Source organism: Cupressus sempervirens, chromosome 2 (genome assembly GCF_028749045.1).
Source record: "Cupressus sempervirens isolate cs-2001-9-10 chromosome 2, ASM2874904v1, whole genome shotgun sequence".
NCBI lineage: Eukaryota > Viridiplantae > Streptophyta > Pinopsida > Cupressales > Cupressaceae > Cupressus > Cupressus sempervirens.
Genome location: NC_143119.1, coordinates 368,299,164 through 368,319,329, shown reverse-complemented (window position 1 = coordinate 368,319,329; position 20,166 = coordinate 368,299,164). Strand labels below are relative to the sequence as shown.

At 32.8% G+C, this 20,166-nt stretch overlaps 1 pseudogene across 1 annotated transcript; it reads left to right on the top strand.

Moving 5' to 3' along the window:
* Positions 1 to 18,379: 18,379 nt before the first annotated feature.
* Positions 18,380 to 19,784, top strand: LOC149572658 (purine permease 3 pseudogene; annotated as a pseudogene). Its single transcript, XR_016359949.1, has one exon. The product of XR_016359949.1 is annotated as a purine permease 3 pseudogene (transcript).
* The last annotated feature ends 382 nt before the right edge of the window (positions 19,785 to 20,166 follow it).

Sequence of the window (20,166 nt, the reverse complement as noted above, 5' to 3'; positions counted from 1 at the left end):
TCTCATCAATAATTTCCAAAGATGATACATTATAATTTCAAATAGTGATGATCATTGTATCATATCGAGATGCCAATTTAAATTTTTATCATTACCTCCTACCAATGCATGTTATGGAAATATGCAAAAAAAAATATCACTTATTATCAAGATTGAAACTCATTTATTTTGATTACCGATAATCACTATAAATTACAATGATCTCCTTATTTTATCACAAATCACTATATCTCTTTTTTTGATTTTAGTGCATAGTGATAGACCTTGATCGTTGTAAAATATAGAAATGTATGAAGAATTATCACTCATCTCTAAAGTAAAATCGCATCTACTCTACTTTTCGATAAGATCTATCATCATAGTGTATAGTGATAATCCAATTCTATTGTTTGGTTTCCAAAACTCCATAACTTCTACTCCATTCAACAATGAACCCAAATTGCTATATGATTTAGAAATACTCCATATAGTCTATGAAATTAACCCAACTATGAATGTGGAATCAAAAGAAAGACATTAATTTGATATTTGACTCATTCGATGTATCTTCTTCAACATACGAAACTAGACAACATTGGACGATTGATGTGAGTAGTCCTAACACATAGCAATACACATGTCTTCATTGCTTATTGCTATGTCATGTTTACTCTAGATGTGATGTGCAATCCTTTTGACCCATCGCTATATTATATAGAGGCCATTTGAAAGATCATACTGTCATGACCATAAGTTACAGCAATCATGTATTTTCTCTCACTAATCGCCACATCACAATTCTCCCCTTTTTTATCACTAAAAACACTTATTGATGAGACATATAGCCATAATATCTTTATTTCTCATCACCAAAATGACTATTTTTTATTTCAAGATGTTGATAATTGCTAGTTGTCATAGTGATATATTTTACTTATCACTCATCACTATGTCAATTTTATGCTTTTTCCACATAGTGATAGAAGAGGCCACTACATGTCATAGCAATATAGCACCCAAGTTTTCTTATGACCATGACATCATTTCTATAGCATTTATCGATTCATGAAGCTTCCTTGCTATACCTATAGTGATATATGAGAAAAGTCTAAGGCAATGGTTACGATGACAAAACCTTTCAAGGGTTGACATGAGATGCATATAATACATTAACATACGAGTTTCAAAGAATGCTTATAAAGCATGAAAACAACTAAACAAATGTTGCAACAAACATCACCAGACTTGGTTGTAGCAATCTTGGTAGGAAGGCAATGATCATGAAGTTCTATATGTTTGAGTGTGTTTTTATGTGGCTTTCCATATTTTATACTTCCCCTTTGCAATTACAGTCTCGTACGACGAGGAGAGATTTAATATATAGTCATATTATTATTATTATGTAATATAGTATGTGTTATTATTATTACTATTAAATATAATATGGTAATAAATATTATTATTATTATCATTATATAAGCTAGTAAAATATTATTATTATATTTAATATTTAGTCACATATTATTATTACTATATAATATACTAATATATTATTATTATTATATATAGTAATGGAGTCGTAGGCTAGGGTAATCAATGCAATGGATCAAACGGGTTCATGGGCCATTGGACCCATTGCATTGATTACCCTATGTCCCTAGGGGTCCTAGGATGCCTAGAAACCTATTTTATTTGTTCAAATTGGTCAAAACAGGACATAGGATAACCTATGACCCCTTTCGACGCATTTCATGAAAAAATATGTAGGACCCCTAGGGACCTATTTCATTTGTTTGAATGTTTTGAAAGGGGTCATAGTATAATTGATGACCCCTTTTGATGAATGTTTTAACAACATATATCCCTAGGGACCTATTTTATTTGTTCCAATGGGTCAAAACAAGTGATGGGATAACCTATGACCCCTTTTGATGCATATCCTTGCCACATATGTCCATAGGAGTCCTAGGACCCCTAGGGACCTATTTCATTTGTTTGAATGGGTCAAAAGGGGTCATAGGATAATCTATGACTCCCTTCAATGCATTTCATGACAACATATATCCATTGGGGTCTAGGACCTCTAAGGACCTATTTTGTTTGTTCAAATGGGTTGAAAGGGGTTGCAAGATAACCTATGACCCCTTTTGGTACATTTTATGATAACATATGTCTCTAGGGGTCCCAGGACCCTAGAGACCTATTTCATTTATTCAAATGGGTCGAAAGGGGTCATTCAATAACCTATGACCCCTTTCTATGCATTACATGACAACATATGATCTCCTAAGACCCCTAGGGACCTATTTCATTTGTTTGAATGGGTTGAAAGGGGTCATAGGATAATTTATGACCCATTTAAATGCATTTCATGACAACATTGGGGAACCTATTTCATTTGTTCGAATGGGTCGAAAGGTGTCATAAGATAACCTATGACCCCTTTTGATGTATTTCATTATAAAATATGTCTCTAGGGGTTCAAGGACCTCTAAGGACCTATTTCATTTGTTTGAATGGGTTGAAGGAGGTCATACAATAACCTTTGACCCTTTTTGATTTATTTCATAAAAACATATGACATCCTAAGACCCCTACGAACCTATTTCATTTGTTTGAATGGATCAAAAGGGATCATAGGATAACCTATGACCCATTTCAATGCATTTCATGACAAAATATATCTCTAAGGGTCTAAGGACCACTAGAGGCCAATTTCCTTTGTTTGAATGGGTCAAATGGGTCATAGCATAACCTATGACCCCTTTCAAGACATTTCATTACAAAGTATGTCCCTAACGGTCTTAGGATCCCTCTGAACCTATTTTATTTGTTTGAATGAGTTGAAACAGGTCATAGGATAACTTATGACCTCTTTTGATGCATTTTGTAACAACATATGTTCCTAGGGGTCCAGGATCCCTAAGGACATATTTAATTTGTTTGAATGGGTTGAAAGGGGCCATAGGATAACCTATGATCCTTGTTGATACATTTCATGACAACATATATCCCTAAGGGTCCAATTTCATTATTTTGTGTAATGTCCCCTTTTAGGACATTCAATAATTTCTTCCCGAGTACTATAATTTTTGATAATATTTTCTATGATGTCCTCTTCAATGTGCAATATCTCATATTTATGTAAGTATTTCATAAAGGTGTGTCTTTTCATCAATATTAATTTAATAAGGTAGTTATATTATGTATTATTTAATTATATATAATTATATTTTATAAATTAATAATATATTAATATTAACTATATATGATTAGATTATAACAATATATGATTATATATATTACATATGAATCATTTTAATTAAATATTATTTTAATATACAATAAAGATACAATGTCATATATTATTGTCATATAGATATATATTAATTATCTATGGCATATAAATACATAATTAAATATATAATAATATTCATATATATGTATAATTAATATATATATATATATATATATAACAATTTATATTTATACTCTAGTTTAATTGTAATATTTATTATAAATTATTGATTATTAATATTATATACCCTTTATATATTATTGTATGCCAAAATGGGAATATCACATTTTGAATGGGTCAAAAGTGGTCATAAGATAACCTATGATTGCTTTTGATAAGTTTTATGACAACATATGTCCCTAGGGGTCCTAGGACCCCAAGAGACGTATTTCATTTGTTCAAATAGGATGAAAGGGGTCATATGATAGCCTATGACCCCTTACAACATATTTCATTTGTTTGAATGTATCAAAAGGGGTCATAGGATAGCCTATGACACCTTTTGACATATTTTATGACAACACATGACCTACTAAGACCCCTAGGGACCTATTTCATTTGTTCAAATGGGTCAAAAGGGGTCATAGGATAACCTATGACCATGTTCAATGCATTTCATGACAACATATGTTCCTAGGTGTCATAGGACCACTAGAGACCAATTTTATTTGTTTAAATGGGTCAAAAGGGGTCATAGGCAACGCATTTCATGAAAAAATATGTCCCTAGGTGTTCTAGAACCCCTAGGAACCTATTTCATTTGTTTGAAAGGAGTCATAGCATAACTTATGACCCCTTTCAACACATTTCATGACAACATATGTCCATACAGGTCCTAGGACCCCTAGGGACCTATTTCATTTTTTTGAATAGGTTGAAAGCGGTCATAAGTTTTGATGCATTTTAGGACAACATTTTTCCTAAGGGGTCCTTAGACCCTTGAGGACCTATTTCATTTGTTTCAATGGGTTTAAAGGGGTCATAGGATAACCTATGACATTTTTTAGTGCATTTCATCACAAGATATGTCCCTAGCCCTATTTCATTTTTGAATGTCCAAAAGGGGTCATAGGATAATCTATGACCCCTTTCAACCCATTTGAACAAATGAAATAGCTCTATAGGGGTTTAGGACCCCTGCGACAGATGTTGTCATGAAATGTGTCAAAAGGGGTCATAAGTTATCCTATGACCCCTTTCATCCTATTTGAAAAAGTGAAATACATCCCTAGGAGTCCTAAGATACCTTAAGACATAGGGTAATTAATGTAATAGGTCAAATAGGGTCGTGGGTATTGGACCCATTATATCTTGAGATTTGCAATAGATGCGATGGGTTGTGCATGACCCGATTAGACCTGTTGTATTGTGACATATGTCCTTAGGGACCTAGGACCCCTAGGGACATATGGTAATCAATGCAATGTGTTTGATGGGGTCATGCACTAGCCCATGACCCCATTTGACCCATTACATTGTGACATGTGTCCCTTAGGTCCTAGGACCCCTAAGGACATAGGGTAATCGATGTTGTGGGTTAAATGGGGTCATAGGCTAGCCCACAATCGTAGTCAACCCCTTGTATCAATTACCCTAGCCTACAACCCCATTTCTAGATTATAATAATAACAATCATATTTTACTATATTATATTTAATTTCTAATAATAATACATTACTAGATTATATAATAATAAGATCATATATATAATATAATATTATATTAAATAATAATAATCATAATATATTAATATATAATAATATACTATTATGTAATAATATACAATAGTTATCGATTTCCCACAATTGCCAAATTGATTTCCCTCCAAAATTTGGGTGCTCATTGAAAAAAAATTGCTAACAAATTTTTGGCACTGAATTAGGCTTGGTATTTACCAAACCTCTTTTTTTAACTCAAAAAATGTGTTAAAGACATGTTTCAGTAAGATTTAGATGTTGAGTAGCCATTTGACAATATTTTTTCCATCAGAATTCAATGAAATGAAATGGGTCTTTTGAAAAAAACTCTCAAGATTCCATCGATATAATTGCTATCAAAATCTAAGTTTGATAAGAATTTATTAACTAATTTTTAATGAAGATGTTTACAAATTGTTGATTGATATACTGAATGAAAAATAGCTATAACTCTCAAATGGTACAACATTTTGGAAATCCAAAAGTTGTGTCACATTCTATGCTTTGCCTAGTATAAGAATAAAAAATAAATTTTTTTTAAAGTTTTCAATTAGATAAGGTGGTCAAGCATGAGATTTTTTAATTCTAAAAAAGTTATATTAGAAAATTTATATTTAATTATTTATTTGGAATAAAAATACCCAAAAATACACATCATATCAAAGAATGAGTCTACTTTTTATATCTATATTTATACTAAAAGAATATTATCATTTAGTTTTGATTAATGTTGTCAAACATACACCTTCTTTTTATTTTTGGGCTGAAATTTTTGTAGTACTACATTAAAATCCAAAATTTTGACAAATCAAATATTTTTTCTCCAAATAAGACCTAGTAGTTTAAAAGGTATATTCAATTTCCTATATATTTATTTTTACAATTTTTTTCTATAAATCCCATAACTACTTTAAAATTAAGTGTCAACTTAACATAACCCTGATTTGATAGTTCTTTACTTTCACTTGAGGCCATAGTTTGGTTGGCCATAATCCTACACATACCCAGATGCAATCCAAAAAATGATATAACCTTGGATGCACTTGTGGTAACATTGATTATTTTCAAATTGGACAACTTTGATAACAATGGTCCTAAACCTATAAACTTTGAATCTGCATTCAAAGCCAAACTGACTCTTGGTAGGAAAGGAGGAAACTTGAAAGGAAAATAGGATGATAGTGAAAAAGAAGATGAAATAGATGAATACCTCAAAGTCATTGAAGCCCTAAATACAAAAAGATTATCAAAAGGGGAAGGAAATTTTCAAAGGAAAAATTGCATTGATTTTTTTTTACATGTGAAGAGGTTGGTCATATTGTTGCAAAACATCCAAATAAAGAAGATAAAGATGAGAAAAGAAATAACATGTTCAAAGGAAAGAAAGACTTCAAGAACTACAAGGACTACAAAGACAAAGGAAAGAAATCTAGTAACATTGTTAAAGATTTTGATAGTGATGATAATAAAGAAGTAGTTATACTATTTTTAAGCATAAATATGATAATAAGGAAAATAAAAAGATGGGAATTATTTCTCATGTTAGTAAAAATGATACATGGATCATAGAAACTGGTTGTTCACATTACATGACCAATGAAAAAACTAAGTTTGAACATTTAGAACACTATGATGGTAGAAATATTCAGTTTGGAAATAGTGAACCATGTAAAAGGATTCATAGCAATAACTAAATGAATCAAATGAGAAAATAGCTATTAGTTTGAAGGACTAAGACAAAATCTACTAAGCATGGCACAACTAAACAATATAGGATACATGTTGGAATCAATAAATTACAAAGCTAAGCTAGTGAATGGTAAAGGAAACCTAGTTGGGACTGGAAATCAAATAAAATGTAACTTGTTTTACCTAGATCTCACTAAAAGTGCACTTTTATTGGCTTAAATAGAGGAAAGATTAATATGGCATAAAAACATGTCTTATGTTAACTTTGATAACTTAGTTATCATAAGAAATAATAAAAGATTGGGAGGCATGCCAAATCTAAAGAAACCTGAGATGGGCATGTGCAAACAATATCAAATTGGAAAGATGAATAAAAGAAATTTCAAAAGTAAGTTTTCCAATTCTGAAGAAGTTTTGGAACTAGGTCATATAGACCTCTATGAATCAATAGGTGTAGAAAGCTACTATGGAGACATGCATTTCATTATATTTGTTGATCAGTATTCTAGGATGATGATTGTAATATTTTTATTAGATTAATTTGATGCTTTTCAAAAACTCAAATGGTAATTGGCTAGAGTTGGGAAAGAAATAGGAAAGAATATGAGATGTCTTAGATTAGATAGAGGAGGTGAATTTATCTCAAATGATTTCAATGAATTTTGCAATGAAAAAGGAATCAAAATATAGGTTTGAACATATGGGACACTAGAGAAAAAAGGTATAAAAGATCTAGAAGGAATAGATCCATCATGGAATGTGCAAGAACACTAATGATAGAGAAAAAAACATTGCACCAAAATATTGGAGAGAAGTAGTCAGCATAGAAATTCATACACAAAACTAAGTTCAATTGAAGAAATGTACAGAGAAAATGCCTTATGAATTATGGTATGGGTACAAGCCTAATGCTTCTTATCTCATACTATCTAAGAGAAAATGTTACATCTTGAAAGATGTAAAGAAAGGAAAACTTGATGCAAAAGGTAATGAAGGTATATTCCTAGGTTACTCTAATAAAAGCAAGGCATATTTTTTTTTGAATCTTTCTACTCACAAACTTAAAGAAAGTGCACATGTAAAGATAGATGAGTTTGTAGAAAGAAGTGAAGAACAAAGTTGCAAGGAGGCTAAAGAATACAGTCATTTTTTTACAATGAGGAGGAACCTAAGAAATTACCACAATTAGCTAGAGTTGAGCAACAACAAAATGGATCTACTGAGTTGTAGGCAACACAACCTAAGTTACAATCATAGAAAGTGCAATTGGAGTCATAGTCACTGCAACCCAACTCATGGTAAACACAAGCTAAGTTACAGTCAGATCAACTAGAGGAACCCAAATCATAGATAAAGAAGCCCAAAAAAAGGCATAAGATTATGGATAACCAAGTAAGCCAACTTTAGAAATAAGAAATAAAAAACCAAGACTTGCAAAATATGTCAAAACACATCATGCACCTAAACAATTAATTTGAGTAGAGACAAATGACATACTGACAAGGAATAAATTAAAAGGTACATGCTTTCTTAGTGAATTTGAACCTAGATCTATAAAAGATGCTTTAGAAAATGAAGTTTGGATAAAGGAAATGAATGAAGAAATTGAGAAAATAGAAAATAATATTATCAAGTATCTTGTACCTAGACCTAAGGATAAAAATGTGATTGGAACAAAATGGGTATTCAAGAAACAATTTAAATGTGAAGGGAGAAGTTATAAGGAACAAGCCAAGGATAGTATGCAAATTTTTTGCACATGAAGAAGGTATTGACTATAGAGAAACATTTTCCCCTTTTGCAAGACTTCAAGAACTCAAAATACTACTAGCGCATGTTACCCAAAAGGGATTCACAGTATATCAGATGGATGTAAATTCAACTTTCTTAAATGGAATCCTGGAAGATGAAGTCTACATTGAACAACTTGAAGGTTGCATTGATACAAACAAAAGAGACATGGTATGTAAACTATAGAAAGCTCTCTATGGACTAAACCAATCTCCTAGAGCATGGTATGAAAGGTTGCATGGATATTTGGTAAGAATGAGTTTTGAAAAGACAAATGATAATGGTAATTTGTATATAAAGGAAGGACCATAGGACAAGATATTGATAGCAAAAATATTTGTAGAAGATATCATATTTAGAGGACATGAGATGTTATGAAAATCATTTTCTTAGGAAATGAGGAAATAATTTGAAATGTCTATGCTTGTAGAGATAAAATTGCTTGTTAGCCTACAAGTTCAACAAACAAAGGATGGGATATTCATCACTTAGTCATTTGAAATTTATCAAGGAAAAATTGAAAGCATTTGGAATGGAAGACTCCAAACTAGTTGGAACATTTATGTCTACTGGACATAAACTTTCAAAGAATAATGTTTTAAAGGAGGTAAATCAGACTACCTATAGATAAATAACTTGGAAACTTCAGGATGTGATACATACCAAACATGATATTACATTAGTGGTTGGCATAGTAGAAAGGTTTTTCACAAAACCTAAATAAAATCACATGATGGAAGTAAAAAGGATTCTAAGGTACCTAAAAGGAACTAAAGAATATGGTCTATGGTATAAGAGAAGAAGAAACCTTGAGTTAAGAACCTTTATTGATGTAGACTGTGAAGGAATCATTGATGATAGAAAAAGCACCAATTGAGGAGCATTATTTCTTGTAAAGAGATTTTTATCTTTGACAAGAAGGAAGTCGAATTGTATTTCTCAATCAATAGGAAAAGCAGAGTATTTTTTTGTAGTAGTTAATTATTCTAACATCATAAGGATCAAGCCATTATTGGCATGAATAAAGGATTAAATCAAGGAACCAATGGTTATCTATTATGATAACACAAGTGTAATCAATACATCCAAAAACCCTGTGACACACACAAAGACAAAACACATTACAATCAAGCATCATGTTATCGAAGGGAAGTGTTTCAAGATGAAGAGGTGAGATTGGAATATGTGAGCTCTAGGGAGAAGATAGCAGGCATATTTACTAAGGAATTACCTAAGGATGTATTTATGTGTCTAAGAGGTAAGCTAGGGTTTATTTCCCTAGTTGATGCTCACTAAACTAGAAGATAATGATGCATCAACCATGTCTCATTGAAGATGTATCAAATTGATGTAGTTTTCCACACTTTAGATGTGAAATGCATAACATATTTCATATGAATTAGTAATAAAGGTACATAGTAACTTCAGAGTATGTATCCTTTGGCATTTGATGTCAAAGAGGGAGAGTTTAGTATCTTAGAAGGAAAGTTTTCAAATGACATTTGAGAATCTACGACACAACAAAGCAATGACAAATGCAAGAGGGATAATTCATTTGGAAGTAGTTGAGACAAATCCAAGTAGAATCATAAAGGGAGTTAGTATGAATGAGAATCAAAGTAAAACTAAGGATATTATCTAATTGCTCATACTTTTATCATTGTGTGTTGACTTGTTGTGTTTTCACTGAAATGCAAAAGAGGGAGATTCTTGAAAATAATTCTTCAATTGAATGTTGTTATTGATTTTATCAAGATGTCAATATTAATTGAGTGGCTAGGTAATGAAGAACTTGAAGGATATAAATATTAATCAAACAAGTAGGAAATGAGGGGTATTCAGTATAAACCAAGTACTTAGGAAATGAACAATATCCATTTTCCAGTATTAACCAAATGGTTGGGCATCAAAGGAATTCCAGTATTGACTGAGTGATAAATCTCAATATTGATCGAGTGTCATTAGAATACACTTGTATGTTAATTAAGTAATTAAGGATGACTATTTGGATGTTCAATGTTTACTCAAAAGGGTTTCTAAGATGAATTGAAAAAGCTTATGATATCTAAGAAATGTCAATTAGGAGGAAGAAGAAGTGTGGAATAAGATGGAGCTGCAATCGAAGGAAAGGTAGACCAGGAAAGTGTGGAAGATAAGCACCAAAGAATATTATAATCAGTAAGGATCCAAAGGTCAAATCATAATAGAGATTTTAATTTGCTAAAGAAGTTACTTCATAAATCAGGTCAAATTATTGCTACCTTCGAACCATAATATGAGATAAGAAATCTTTCAATAGAGTTGACTTAAAAGTTAGATTGTAAATCCTCTAGGAAGGTGACATTTCAATATTGAAGTTTTTGTAGACCTCTAACCAAGCCACTCTTAATAGGGTGAACTAAGTCCTCTAACAAGATCATACTTAATTTTATGTATTGTAATCGTCAATAGGGTTGGTTCCTAACAAGACTCACATCAAATGAGTGAAAAATATTGGAACTAGTTGCATGGTGGTTTCCCCAGATTGGGTTTCCACATTAAATCTTGGTGTAATCTATGTTCATTTTATTTTCTTTATGCTTTATGTTTTTTCAAGTAAGTTTCTATAGGTTAAAATAGATTAAAATATTCATAATATTGCTTTATTAACCAACTAACAAGAATCACTTAGTTTTAACCAAGCTGGGAAAAGAATTGCATTATCAAGGAAAAGTTTGATTTGGCAACTAGGGGGTGGGAATTTCTTTATAGTAACTGATTCACCCCTCCACTCTTAGTTACTCTATTCATTTCCAATAATTTCTTGCATGATTAGGGTTGTACTTGTGTTGTCAATTCAAATTAATCAAAGCACCTTTACATTTAAAAATCTAAAGTTAATTAATATTGCATGAAAGAGAGTTGCTTGCATATTTCCTAAGCATAATTTTGGTTTTGTATTAGTATGCCTTCATCTTTTGGGCCTTCCTAATCAAACTTGAGTTATATTGTGGGTTATGTTTGCAACGCTTCTCTTTACCTTTAAATTTGAATGTTAGAGGAGTGGAAGTGTCATTTGACATACCTATCTTATTAGGTGCTTCCATTTACCCCCTAAATAATTATTATTATTTTCTTTGATAAATCACATCTTAGATTTTTAAATTAATGTACTTTTATCTAACCATGATACTTTCAAACTAGAAAAACTTCAAACTAATATAAAATATTGTCAACGAGTTGATATTAACATATCTATGAACAATGACTTATATGATATAGGATTGGCTACAATGCAAACTACGTCTCACACTTAAACATTTTTCATATTGTCTTGACCTCTTATTTTTTCATTATTGATTATAAAATACTTCGTGTTTAGTGTAGCATATCCTACAAATTGGGGTTTACATGTGTTTTTTTTTTCATTTTAGTTTCAATGTTTCATTGATTATGTAAAGGTGACCATTTGTCTTAACCCTACATAAGAGACCCAACATGGGAAGAACACTAAAAACATAGTGGTTCAAATCCATCCATTGTTTGTTTTAAATTTAGGATTGTTGAATTTTGTTGCCAACCTACTATCAATGGTGATGTGAGTAATTTTATGTTCCTATCATCTAACACATGGAGATGTAGACATTATTTGGTCTATAAATATATATCTTAGTTATAAAAAAGAGCTTGTGAGAAAATAAATGCGTAACTTGACTAGTACTTGCACCTAATAGAGGTGCAATGATCTCATCGATAGAGTGTATAGATTGCTCTTCGAGTTACACTTCATCTACCTTGTTTTCTTTTTCTCCTTCTCCTACTTCTTCATCTTTGTATTTCCCTTCTTTTCCTCCTAATTTTCTTCTATGTCTTCCCCTTTCCTTATATCTCCTCCTCCTCTACATCCTCATCTTCAACACCTTTTCCTTTCCTTTTCCTTGTTATCATCCCATTAGTCTCATGTGATCTTTCATTATATAAGGTATCACTAATGTATCTTCTTTAATATGTTTAGGGGTATCCCTTAATTAAGATTGGTGTTAGTGTTGTAAAAAATTAATGTCCTTGATAATAATTTTACCTATGTTGTTGATCAAAATTGAATTCCAATAATTCATTTTATATTTTTAAATCATATAAATCTCCAATCGTCATTGTTAATCTACCTTCCAATATGTCACGTATAATATATTCATTTTCTACATAACAATTTCTAAAGTAGTAATACTTTTGTCACACCATTGATGAATAGGAAAAAATTATAAACAAGTTTATAAGTAGGAATGTTCATTTTCTTACAAAGTGACAGTATAATGTTGTGTACCTTAATTGTTGAATTCCTCAATTTATTTACTATGGGTTCTTCAAATAGGTGTAAAATAGGGCTCACCTTGAAGACATTGACCTCTCTAATGTAAATACTAGCTTAATCACCTAAACACCCCTCATTTGAGTGGTGTTTGTTGGTGCTCCTTTGCCACTTTTAGTTTGGCCCAATTTTGCTAGAGACTTAGTATGGTCATCTTCTTCCAAATGGATTCTCATATTAGCTCTGGCAATCTCTTTACACGAGGATGAAAAAGAGGTAGAAGATGATTGGTATCTCGCTAACCTTGAACCATACCCTATAGAAGGTTCGGAAAATAAGGATGATCCAAACCCTTGTCCTCCTACTATAACTTTGGTGTCATAGTGGTATTTTGCCTTTAGGCTATGCCCATGCTTTTATTTGGTTATTTTTATCTGAAGGTAGTGCCCATATGTTTCATTAGATTTAGATTTTCAAGAAAAGCTCATACAACTAATAGGAAGTGAGCTTAATACCTACTAGCTATATTTATTTTTTATTTAATGTACTTATGTTTATAATTTAATTTATAAAATTAAATCTTTGCGTTAGGTTTTGTTTTAAATTGTGTCTAGAAGATAAATATAAAACAATGTTTAATTATCTCTGAAATAAAGTTGTAAAGAGGCACAAATTCGACACCTGATTGGATTTTCAATGTGAGGAAGAGGAGCTTGAAAGAGAAAGCTTGATGAGAATTATTATCAACATAGAAAATTCAGTCCCATTGGAAGAGGTTTAGAGCAAGTTTGATTTAATTATTGGGGCTTCAATTATTGATATAGTGGACTGATGATGATGTATATGACAATATTTGTTAAAGTGATTCGAGGGGACAGCTCAGATTTTCTAATATATTAGCGGCAAAAGATTGGTATCGGGTGATTTTAGCCTCGGCACTCATACCAATGTAGAAGATTCTCCCGTCTTACGACGCGCGTGACTCCTCAAAATGTTCCATATTTTTGTCAAACGAAAACGGGCCTCAGTCTCCGTAGAAAGACACTGCGATATCTACGCAACTGTTTTGTCGCGCAGCCCTTGGCCGAAAACTAAATGTTTCAATCATACTACCGTTTTCTCCAATCTTCGTCGAAGTTGTCACCTTTGTGTACACTGTCGAACGCGTTCAGATGTTAGAGAAACAGGTTTGTCGACTAGTGGCTCTTGGCCGGAACGACCGGCTACTGACGTACGTGATTTAATATTGCAGAATGAGTGGATGATGATTTTCTTCTGAACAATTTTCTCATCCAGAGTGAGGCATGGTCCTACAGAAGTAGAGAATGCAAATGCATTGAAAGTAAAGCATGGCCTCTTTACGAACAAGCTGGACGACCATCTTTCCATGAAACTATCGTTCACCATCTTATACATTCCTTCTATTCTATAGAAAGAAACCTAAAATCGATTCCTCCACATTTGTCTTTAGTCTCGGATACTAATGTTTGGTCTCCCCAAGTGCAATAGATTCTCATTTTCAATTATTAGGGCTTGTTTGGCTATCCGAATAAGAATGGGAGAATAGAAATACGTATTTTGGAATTGTTGTTTTAGAATAGAAAATAAGAATACTTATTCCTATTCTTGTTTGGTTCAGTCCAAATTTGATGAGGATTTTACGGACCCAAAAAATTTATGTTTTCTAAAATAAATAAAACTAGAATAGAAATACATATTCCAATTTGTCCTATTTAAGTGGAATTGCAAATGCTCATTTTTGGGCCAAAATTGTAATACATATTCCTATTCACAATTCTAATTTTGTGCACCCAAACGGAGAATTCGAAATTCTTAGAATTTACATATGCCTATTCTACTCATATTCCCACTGCCAAACGAACCCTATATAGAATGGGAGGGAGTGTAATACCCTTTTTTCTTACAAGAAAGGATCTAGAACTTGAATGAGTTTCAATTCTTGTGATTGGAGTTGTTCATTTGATATCTACATGTTTAATATGCATATCTATTATCTTAATGCCTAATTTATTTTTGACAATATTTCACCAATAATTGTGACTTTAAAGTTGTTAGTACAATAATGACTACCCATAGTTGAATAAAATGTACTCTTAGTTGTGAAGAGAAACTAATGATGTGGTACTACATAAATTGTGCAAGTATCAGCACCCTCTTTGCATGACCATTGGTTTCACTTTTTATTTGGATTGCTTTGCACAATTTGAGAAAAAACATGTTGATGTGGCATCATAATTGATGATGTGGACTTGGAACCTTAGTTATAAACAAATGACTTGAGTCAAGTAAGTTGTTGTAATAAAGTGAGATTTTTTAAAATTAAAAAATTACATAAGATTTTGGTAAGCATGAAGTTAGGGTGCTCAAGCAATGGATCATTTCCCCTATATGTGTAGGTGTTATGTGTGTTTTGTCATTATAATTTGAGATGCAGATTAGTAAAATAGTTTCAATTAAACTAATAAGATTTCTATAATCTATTAGATACAATATAGTGGTATCTAGTTTTCACTATACATATGTTCATTTATCATCAATTTTTCTCATCACATTCTATGATGTATCATGAGGATGCCAGAGAGTACAAGATATGTCAAACAACAAGATATCCAACACTCTCTTGCATCTCGATTCTAAGTGTAATTCAAAATGTTGATAATAAAACAATAGATACATAATCAAACTAAGAAGTCATTGTAGTAGATTTATAAAAAAAATTTATGGTCTTAACATAATCAAATCAATAATAGTTAAACAATGTCACATGTTGTATTTAATGATAATGATTTGTTAATTGGCATTTATTGATTTATCACTTATTATATCTTAATAAAGCTTTATTACTATCTACTATAAATGAATATGTGTATGCTTGCACAATATTTATCATTTTACATGGGACTCCTCTATGGTTCCAAGATCTAGAATAGTGTTATAAGAAATCCCACTTCCCTCCAATGAGGTTTGTGATGGTTGGTTGGTAAGGGTGGAAAAACTATGTTCTAGGTGGATAATTGGATAGGAGGTAAGCCTCTCATAGTCAAAAAAATTTTTCACCTCAAGAATAATTTAAAATTTATCTTTGTTCATTTAGTAAATGATTGTATCACCCCCAGTTGTGAATGGAAACTCCTTAACTTCAATTCAAGGGGACCTCCCCAAGACATGATATTAACTATAAGGAATTACGAGAACTTGTTAGCCTCTTTAGGATACATGTTGTATCTTCCAAGGATAGAATTATATGGGTTGAAAACTAATCAAGTGTCTTCTTAGCCTAATATCCTTATCTTCAACTTCTTGACTTAGAGGTCTCCAAGCTTTGCTAGAATAAGTTTTGGATTCAACAACATAATCATAAAATCAAGCTCTTCAGTGGGCCACTATTCATTGGATAATCCTAACTATGGATACTCTAAGAAAGAGAGGTTTATAGTTCCCTAATAGATGTATTCTCTACAAACTAGTGGAGGAGGACATATATCACCTCTTCGTCTCCTACCCACTTGGGTCACGAATCTAGGCATCCCTATTGAACATGTTCCATCTCTATTGGGTCTAGGGAACAATATTCACTAGTTTTTGGTTGATTAGGCATCCCTTCTAGTTACCCTCGCACCCAACTTCTTTGTAATTTGTTACCCCCACATGTTTACAAGAAGGTTTGGAAGGAAAGAAATAACATGATCTTTCTAGAGGTAGAGACGATAGTGGGTGGTGTTGTTATAGTGATCATTAAGTAGTTGCATGAAAACTTCATGATTCCTAAATGGAAGAGGTCAAATAGACCTCCCTCCCTATGGGATTTCTAGGTGGTGATCTAATGGAAATTTCCTATAGTTGATAATGACTTTGATAATTAAAAAAATTGGCCCATGGTAACACTTTTTGGTGTTCCCCCTCCCTCAAGGTAGCTAGCTCAAGCTCAACTTAGATGGTGTAGTTGGTTCAAGCTCAACTTTGATGGGGCAGTAAAGGATGAGCTTGTTGTGAGATGTGGGATTGTTAGAAATGGGAAAGGGAAGGTTATCTTGGCCTATGTTGGGAACTTGAACACCAACTCTTCTAATATTGAAAAAGCTTTGGCCCTCTTCTAGAGCATCGCATTTATAGCCTCAATGGGAAATTTTAGCAGCCTAATGGAAGGAGACTCCAAACTAATTATTGACACTATAAATTGATGGTTGAAGATGTGATGGTGTTTTGTGAGTGTGGTGTCAAATATAAATGGCCTCTCCTTGAAAAAATAGATGAAACTAGAGCCTAACATATGTACCATCAAGGATAAAAGGTGGTTAATAAATTGACAAGTTTGGGTTTGGATCTGGTTGGGCTACAATGTTGGAAATAGTTGGTGACCCTTCTAAAGGAAATTCAAACTACATTTGAGAGTGAAGTTTAACATAATCAGATGCATGCATATGAAGTTGAAAATACTTCCCAACTGGCTTATTGGTACCTTAAATTATGGGATTGAATAAAAGAATATAGAAGCAAACTTAGAAATAATGGCTAACCTCTATTTTAAACAAGATTGAAAGGATAGAGTACTCACATTTGAATTTAGGTACCATTAAATGTCATTTGAAATCAACTTATCTAAAATATAGTAAGATGAGTGCCAAATAGTCCTTAAATTGTACACTATTTAGGTGCTTGCAATTTAGGACAATACAATAAAATTGGTTTGGAAAATAATAGAAACAAGAGTTGCATCAATGAAATAATCAAGTACTACACTATGGTATAAGATAAACAAAAGAATATGCACTTGTTTATACATTGCTACATATAGATACTTTCATCAACATGAAAATAAAGATAAGTTAGAAATAATATGACTATGTCAATTTCAATGTTAAAAATAAGAAATCAAACTCCAAATAATAAAAAGATAATAGAACAAATAATAAAATAGAAAGTAAAACAAGGTTCATCTATCACTTAACTAGAGTCAAGTCATTCGATTAAAGTGGGCCCAAAGGGAAATAGACATTGACGGCTATATGTGAATTCAAATTGACAGAAAATGACCATTTAAATTGGTATTTGTGATGGTTATAGATAAAAGATAAAATGAAGGAAGAAAAAATAATAATAATAAGATAGAGACATATTATAGTAATTTGTTTAATGATCTCATTAAGAAGAAAAGATAAATTTAAAAATGTGTAAATGAAGGTGTAATACTTACAAATTTATGGAAAATAAAGTATTTAAATATACAAGAAAATGACCAAATAGATGTGAATAAACTAGTAGACAATGAGATAAATTAGCCTTTGTTAATACGTTATTATATATTAAGATGCTTAAGTAAGTTAAAATCAAAACAAAATTAGAAGTAATAGTAATAAACTTCGTCAATTTCAGCATTAAAAACTAATTCGCAAACATTAAACAGAAGTAATCAACAAATTTGGAAGAGATAGACAAATGGAAGATCAAAATAAGAAGGATTCTAAATCGGCTAAGTCGAATCAAGTCGTTCCATTAAACTGGGCCCAAAACGAAATGGAAAGTGACGCCCATTTGCAAATTCACATTTACAGCAGTCAAATCTGGTACGTGGAATCAGATCTTATCTTTGAACCCGAAAAGACTGCCTTTGATCCCACAAAGATTGCCAAAACCAAACTTGATGCTTCATTTTGTCTATAAATTCGAAGCCGAAGATAAAATAAGATGATATGGAGAGTAAAAAACGCTGGCGAATGGAGTCGGACAAGAGAGGCTTGGGGCAATGGATCCTTCTCCTCCTCAACTGTGTAGCTTTGTCTATTGGCGGAGCGGCAGGTACCATTTTGATCCGCTTCTATTTCTTGCATGGTGGCAATCGCATATGGTTCACTGCATGGCTTCAGACTGCAGCCTGTCCTCTCCTTGTTTTCCCCATTTGGATTTCTTCCCGCACGAAACAGCCCTCTGAAAGCACCCATGTGAGTCCCAAGCTTTTTCTCGCATCCGTTGCAATCGGTATCCTCACCGGCCTTGATAATTTCTTGTACTCATGGGGTCTCGCTTACCTCCCTCTCTCCACCTCTTCTCTCGTAATTGCCCCTCAGCTTGCCTTCAATGCCCTGTTTGCATTCTTCTTAGTAAAGCAGAAGTTTACTGCCTACTCAGTCAATGCTATAATTTTGCTTACCATGGGATCAGTTATGTTGGCCTTCCACGCCGATGGTGATAGGCCACAGGGGGTCACATCTCGAGAGTATTGGCTTGGGTTCTTCGCTGCAGGCGCTGCAGCAGCTCTCTACGGATTCATTCTTCCTTTGATTGAGTTTGTCTATAAAAAGACCACACGCAGAATAATGTACACTCTTGTCATGGAGATGCAGCTTCTAATGTCCTTGTCGGCGAGCGTTGTGTGTACAGTAGGCATGGTTGTGAACAAGGATTTTCCTGCCGTTTGGAGGGAAGCCATGGAATCTGATGTGGGGAAATTCAATTACTACATGTCCGTGGTTTGGAACGCAGTCTCCTGGCAGCTCTTTTTTATCGGTGTTTATGGTGTCATCTTTTTGACATCTTCTCTGTGGAGTGCCGTATTGATGACTTCTTTAACTCCTGGGACAGAAGCGCTTGCCGTTGTGATATTCAGTGAGAAGTTTACAGGCGAGAAAGGCATGTCTCTTGCTCTCTCTTTGTGGGGATTTACATCTTATTTCTTTGGCGAATACAAGAAAGGCTTATTAGAGAACATCAATACGCCTATGGAACACAGACAAGTTTCTCAGTCCGCAACTGTGAAAGATGAAGCGCCGACTTTGGAGCTGGTTGTTGAGGAACCTAGGCCTCATAATCCATAACGCCCCATAATCCACAATTTCATTCATGTATATGTGCTCTGTACTCAATATGCTTTGTTTCCTCATGATTCACCCAATGTTTTCTCAATTAGATGCTGGGTGTGTTTTCCTGCGTTCGCAGTATAACTGCAATATCTGTAAAATGTGTTCTTCCTCGTTTTTCACGAACAAAAGGCAATACTTGAAGAGCAAGATGACAGTACGGGTTATACGTCTGAGCTGCAGATTGTTATTATCTATGTTGGCGAGTTTTACTTCAATTGAAAATTAAATTAAATTTGAAGTAAATTTATATATATATATATATATATATATATATATATATATATATTGATGAATAGTCTTGTTCTATTAAAAAATATACTAAGAATACAATTCACAAAAAAGGGGTTGAGGGATACACGATCACCCCGCGAGAGAGTTCAAGCGGCCAAAGCTAAAACTAAACACACGGCATCAGCCGGAAGAAGCAACTATTCATAAAAAAAAGAATATATAAAGCAACCTCAGGTTGCCAAAGCAGTGGCAGCCGAGGGAGGAGGATCATCTTTGTCATTGAAACTCCAATCAGTTCTGGGATTGGGGGGCGGG